The 6,820-nt window shown below is 40.9% G+C and overlaps 1 protein-coding gene across 1 annotated transcript in view; it reads right to left on the minus strand.

Moving 5' to 3' along the window:
- Positions 1-5,156, minus strand: part of MYH11 (myosin heavy chain 11) — a 129,616-nt gene extending 124,460 nt beyond the window's left edge. Inside the window, exon 1 of the mRNA XM_069086501.1 lies at positions 5,025-5,156. The gene's annotated coding sequence lies outside the window, so the exon portion shown is untranslated. The remainder of the gene's footprint in view (positions 1-5,024) is intronic.
- Between the last annotated feature and the right edge of the window lie 1,664 nt (positions 5,157-6,820).

Here is a 6,820-nt window from a genome sequence, read left to right on the forward strand (position 1 = left end):
AAGGAAGGAAGGAAGGAAGGAAGGAAGGAAGGAAGGAAGGAAGGAAGAAGAAAGAAAGAAAGAAAGAAAGAAAGAAAGAAAGAAAGAAAGAAAGAAAGAAAGAAAGAAAGAAAGAAAGAAAGAAAGAAAGAAAAAGAAAGAAAGAAAGAAAGAGAAAGAAAGAAAGAAAGAAAGAAAGAAAGAAAGAAAGAAAGAAAGAAAGAAAGAAAGAAAGAAAGAAAGAAAGAAAGAAAGAAAGAAAGAAAGAAAGAAAGAAAGGAAGGAAGGAAGGAAGGAAGGAAGGAGGGAGGGAGGGAGGGAGGGAAGGAGGGAGGGAAGGAAGGAGGGAAGAAAAGGCACTTCCCTTAGGAGAAAGATCAAAGCTCCAGTGCTAATGAGTCAATACTTGGATAGCACTGCCTTCAACACCCAAACAGTCTTAGCTGCCCAAATGGTGACTGAGCTACTCCTGACAAGAGACAGATCACTGGCCCATCTTATCTGCAGTAGAGCTCACCACCTATCTCTTTACAGCCTTATCAACCCCTCCTTCCACTACATCTAAGGGCCTGTGAATATCTCAGGATGATAGGAAGCCTTAGTCAAACTCTTTTGCAAAGTACTACTAAGTGAACAACTGAATTGCATGAATCTATCGTGTTCAAGTAAACTGTATCTGAATGTCCCTGAATACAAGGTAGGGTATGTAGTGCCTAGGGTCCTGGATTTGGAATCAGGAGACCTGCCTTTGAATCCCATCTTGGACACTTAACAGCTTTATGACTCTAGGTAAGTCTTTAGCCTTACTGAGCCATGACTTCTTCATCTGTAAAATGAGAATAATAATAGAGCACCATTTATGTAAAGCACTATGAAAACCTTAAGGACTGCATTGAATTTTAGCTATTATTTTCCCCTAGTGGAATATAAGCTCCTTGAGGGCAGGAATTGATTTGGTTTTGTTTTTTTCTTCTTTGTATTCCCAAAGCCTAGCACAGTGCCTTATATATAGCAGAAACTTAATAAAAGTTTGTTAAATTGAATTAAGACCCATGTACCTCAAAAACTTCAAAGTCAAATAAACAGGTGGCCTTCCTCATGGGCTGACCTGCATCCTGGTCAAATTATTTGTTTCTGGGTTCTTTGTCTATCTCCATCATTAGTTTTTTAAGAGCTGCTCATTTGTCTATGTAACAAGTGCTTAAACTACACCAACAGAGAATGTCCAAGAGTTTGGGATTTGGGATTTTAAGGAAGTTTGTTTTGGATGAACTTTATTTCCCAGTAGAGACTTGGGGTAAAGATCTTACTCTCTGAGTATTAACAGAGACAACTAGCAACAAACCTAAGGTTTTGAATCCTTTTCTGATAATCTTAGTGTCTTATGAATCATGCTTGAACATATTTGCTAGAATTTTAACTATACAGGATCACACAATTCAAAGGAGCTTTTGAAATCACCTCATTCAACTCCTTCATTTTAAAGATGAGGAAACCAAGGCGCAGGCATGTGAAGAAACACATGATTTTCTCCAAAATGACACGATTAACTAGGGATGCCAATAATTATCTGGAATTGGACCTAAAGGTTCCTGAATGTGAACCACCTCTGAAATCATAAAAAGTCAACAGTGACAGAGTTGGGAATATCAACTCTGAATGCATCGGTTCTCCCAGGCAAAGTTAGTATCTGGAGGGAGACCCAAGGGGAGATAGTAAGATGTATTAACTGTGAGTGGCCTCAAAAGGCAACACAATTTTAATCCTGAAACATGGAAGTTAAGTATATTATTTAGATGGCTTTTGACTTTTATGAGGAAGGTATTTCAGCTTCCATAGAATAAGAAAATTCTCTACATGTGGATCCCCGGGAAGAGTTTCCTATAATGGCAGAATCTAACTATTGGTTCACTTTTGCAATCTCAGAAAAGATGAAACAGAACAAGTCATTGGATATAGTCACAAAAGAGTGTATATCGAAGAATCTAAGAATCCGGACCCCTGGAAAGAAACAAGGAGTGTGCTCCATTGGTCCTTCTGTATTCTTAGTTCCCCAAGCTCCTAGATAAGATTTTTATTATGTCTTTTTAAGAGGCGAGAGTAGGTACCAGGACAAATACAAATGTAGCTAACTTTGACAAGAAGATAAAGAGATAAGAGACATGGGATATTTCCTTCATTAAAAAGGACTCACAGGTTTCCTTGAATCGGTTTCCCCAATCAATCAGATTTCCTGCCCTCTCAAAACTCATCTGCATATTAAAAAGGACCCATGATGTTAATTATTCTCATCAGTGAAAACTATTTCTTTTTTAAATGAACATTATTGGTTACTAGGAAGTGTAGAGATCTACTTATGTACAAAGACATTTGTAATTTTCTGGCTATCTTCTTTAATCTTCCATGACAGTTTAAAAAAAAAAAAAGAATTCCATAGAAACAGAACGCCATCTGCCTATGACACTGTTCTGCCTATAGGGAGGGAGATGGACACAAATGACCTTTAGAGGTCCCAAGCAATATTGGTATCCTGTGATCCTATATCTGTTTGCTGTATTTCTAGCCTGAACAAGCGAGGGGAGGGCAAATCCTAGAATACCCTACTATTGACTCAGAATCTACAGAAACCTGTACCTCAGAATCATCACAGCCTTGGAACTAATCATAGAAATAAGAGACAAACGCCATCCTTCTGGTTTTCATCTGTCAGAACTAATGAACAGCTCTTGCATTTTCAAACTCATTTTCCTTTTTCTATATGAAAATTCTTTTGAATTCTTGTGTAGCCTTCATGAAATTCTGTCTTTCCTCAATGTACTGATCAAAATTATTAAATTAGTTTTAAAAGTGGGGATAAGGGAAGAAAAGGAGAGAAATATAATTGTGCCCATAAATATGGTTTCCTGTCCTCTTCTAGTGGAGAGAGATCTCTGAATAACCCAATAAAACTTGAAATGTGTAGTTAATCTATCATTTGAAATAGCAAAGCATTCCGATGATGACTTCTAGTCCAGAACACACCCTAATATGTCAGTTAAATTTGACAAAAAGATCAATTAAAGGGAGAGCCTTCTTTTACAAAATGATTCACACTGTTTCCTTGAATCAGTTTCCCCATCTGTAAAACAAGGAGTTGAACTGAGTGATTGGCAAGTTCATTTCTAGCTCTGAAATTCTATGTGTTTTGTATATTTAAAATACAAATTGTATGTTTAAAGCCAAGGATACCTGTTGTGACTTTGTGCATTGTGGAGAGTGATCCTATTTTTATACACACACACAAATATGTTTGCTCTTCTCTTCTCAAATAATAGGAGCAAAATTTCTCTTTCCTCCAGAATTGTGATTAAAATCAGTTAAGCAAGATTCTTCCCCAACAATCTCCACGTCTCATAAAGGGATAGGGTATGGAAAGATAAATTCCTTGATTAAAAACTAGGAAGTATGAATAATTTGAAAAGGGCTCTGAGTGCTCAACATATGAATGCTACCATAAAAGGACATGTTCTCCTCAATACTAGCTGTTCCACAGAAATGTAATGATAACAAATTCAAAACAAATACCTTGTAGGGAATAACACGCCTATTTCCAAGTGATAATAAAAACATAGGGCTTTACATGGAAAGAATCACAGCATTTTCATGTAGGAAAGAAAACTAAGAAATCTCTGGCAGCTATTATTTTAGATTTTCATTTATTCACTCACTCATCCATCCAACAAATATTTATTAAGAACCTACTATGTGCAAAGTACTGTGCTAGCTATTGGGCATGCCACAAGGATCCATCGGATGAGTTCCCTGCCCTAAAGGACTTGACAATCTAATAGGAGAGCTAAGTCATGTACCTAAATAACCATTTACAAATGGTAACATAGCAGTTTCTAAGAGAATCTATGAAGCTGGATAAGGATAAGGTCATTTAAAGTGATATAAAATGAGTGCTATGAGATTACCAGGTTTGGCAGGATAAGAGCAGGTTTCATAAGGGTAGCAGTAGCTTACACCCCCATTTATATCTAGTTAGCCTCTGCTCTCAAGCTGTGAAAAGAATTCTCTGAAAAAGTACCCAGACTTCTAGTAATTCACAGAAAGCCCATTTATTTTCTCCTCAAAGAGATGCATACCAATATGCATACACACACAAAAAATGAGTCATTTAACAGACAAAAGACAATTGGAATTTAGGCTTTTCTCCATTAAGCCCCAAGTTAATAGAGCCCTTCGAGTAATACAGTCTTATAAAAAGAAAAGGTGCATTTTATTCTGAGGCACTCAAGAAACTTTTACATACTGCCATCTACTGACATTCTTTAATCATATCTTAAAACTCTCACATAGGAAAAAAAAAGTATTGTAAAGGGCATTTAAAACACGGGAGAGGAATAACTCAATTTCATAGCTGTCTGCTTGGCTCCTCTCTCTGACATTGGTCAATTTGCAATTTAACATTAAGTATAAGAACTCTGTAATCAAATCTACATGGATTTCATAGTTCCAGATTTGGGGGGGGCATTGAAGGGGGGGTGTCTACTTAACAAGTGTTGCCTTGAGTTATTTCCTTAAGTATCAGATTCCTTTGTAAGGTGCATAAACTGAGATTAACATCGGTGGGAAAGTAGCTTGGGGGCAAAATGTGCTGCATGACTAAAAGCACTTGATAATAAAACTAGGGACCTTCGAAGACCAATTTTCTTTACATGCCTAGGACTTGCCCAAAATTGACAGTATATTCTATCGTCTGTGGATGTTCCAGCGACTCCATTCCTTTTTTAAATAGGATTAAAAGGACTGTACTGATGATGCAGGAGGATGATCTTGAGATTTTGGCAAGGTTTTCGCACACAAAGTCAGTCCCCATGAACACTTTACTTTGGTCTTAACTAAAAAGTTCCCCCAAAGTTACTTAAGTATCCTCCTTATTACAAGCATCTTAAGACAGGTCCTCAAACCCGGGTCTTGAGCGACAGAATAAGGGTGACATCTGGTGCCAGTCTTTCCCCCCACCCCCAACTCCCTTCGGACCCCTACTGTCCACTACTTACAGATATCCTAGCGGGGAAGCGAAGAAGGAACTGGAGAAATCGGATCCTGCTCAGTTCACAGCTGGGACAGTCCAAATCCCCTCTGCCTCTCCAGCCTCTCTATATAGAGGGAGAGCGGAGACGGGGTGGGAAGGATGGGGCGGGAGAGGGGGAATAGAGAGAAGAGGGGAGTGGGGGAAGGGTCTGGGCCCAGGATACTGCCCTCTGCTGGGAAGATTTAATGGAGCGACCCCAAGAGCTTTACAAACAGCTGTCATTTGCGTGATGCTGTGGGTTTGGAGAAGCAGGGTGCGTAGTCTGGGAGGGGATCGTGCTGAACAAGGTCTCCACGTCTAAGTTCCAGGTGGTAGGGAAGGTGCAGAGCGTGGGGAAGAGGAAGACAAGGTCCAACCCCCCCCCTTTTTTTTCAATTGCCAAACACTCAGCAGATGCAAGAACCCTGACTTTAACTTCTTCCCCACCCAGGGACCAGCGAGAGGGGGTCGGCCAGAGATTGGGGCACAGAGTGCGGAGTTGGCATCCCATCAGTCTGTATCCCACCGTCAGGTCTTCTCCTTCCCTCTCCCAACCCCCTCTCCCAACCCTTCTAAAATGTTTATTTCTGACATTCAGCCTTCTTGGGGAGAGGACTGAAAAGAAGGGAGGGTGGCACTGCTGGGGAGAACAAAGTAAGGGGAGGGGAGTTTGTATTTTTACAGAATGTAGACCAAGGATACCCCGACTTCCAGGAACCTAGGGCCATTTATAGTTCTGCCCGAAGTCTTTGGGAGAAGGGAAGCTTTTCATATTTCTTAGTTTTCTCCCACCACCTAAAACTTCATAGCCAAAAAAAAAAAAAAAACCCAAACCCAACCCAACCCTCTGTGGACACACACACAAGCGCGCACACCCGTACACACTCATTCTTAGACACCCCATAAAAGGAAGAAGAGGGGAAAGGGAGCTGGTAAATTACTAAGGGGCTAGAAAGGGACGGGCAATCCCGGGGGAGAAGCCCTGGTAGTTAATATTCTGGTTAAAATTCTTCCCCCACCATTTTCCTCTCAATCAAGGCTGAGGTAACCTCTCTCTCCCTCCCCCCTCCACAGCCCCGCCCCAATTCGATAGATAAATATCTCTGAGGAAGTGGAGAGCTCTAGGTGTGAGACATCCCAAAAAGGGAAAGCCAACGTTCCTCCAGGAATTCCCTTCAGCTGCATACCGGATACGGGACTGCCCGCTACCCCTGACTAAATATGGTACCGTGGTAGCATCCCAGCTCCAACATAGTGCCCTGGAGGGCACTTCAACTACCACTCTGGAGTTCCCCAGCTACTCTCTCCCTAGCTTCTCTAGACAGTCAGGAGGTGAGGAAAGGGGATGCAAAGAATCTCATCCCACATAGGTGTCTCTATGAATGAACGGGAAACATGAAGCAGGTCTCCAGATAACTCTTGCTACTCAATCATGTTCCACTCTTTCTAACTCCATGGACTATTACTGTCCTTTGGGTTTTCTTGGCAAAGTGGTTTGCCATTTCCTTCTCCAGGGGATTCAGGCAAACAGGTTAAGTGACTTGCCCAGGGTCACACTACTAGCAAGTATCTGAAGCCATATTTCACTCAGATCTTCCTGACTCCTGGCCCTGAGTTCTAACCACTAGGCAATCTAGCTGCCTTCAGTTAACTCAAGTCACTGCAAACCCCAAATGGGTCTCAGGTATTTGAAAGGGTGGTTCTGAGAATTTACTGGATTTACTTCCATTCTTCCCTTTTCCTGGATATTCACTCTTTCTGCCCCTTTTTGAGCTGTCACAG

Source organism: Petaurus breviceps, unplaced genomic scaffold (genome assembly GCF_028583685.1).
Source record: "Petaurus breviceps papuanus isolate PSGF00001 unplaced genomic scaffold, PetGlider_PUasm1.0 118, whole genome shotgun sequence".
Taxonomy (NCBI): domain Eukaryota; kingdom Metazoa; phylum Chordata; class Mammalia; order Diprotodontia; family Petauridae; genus Petaurus; species Petaurus breviceps.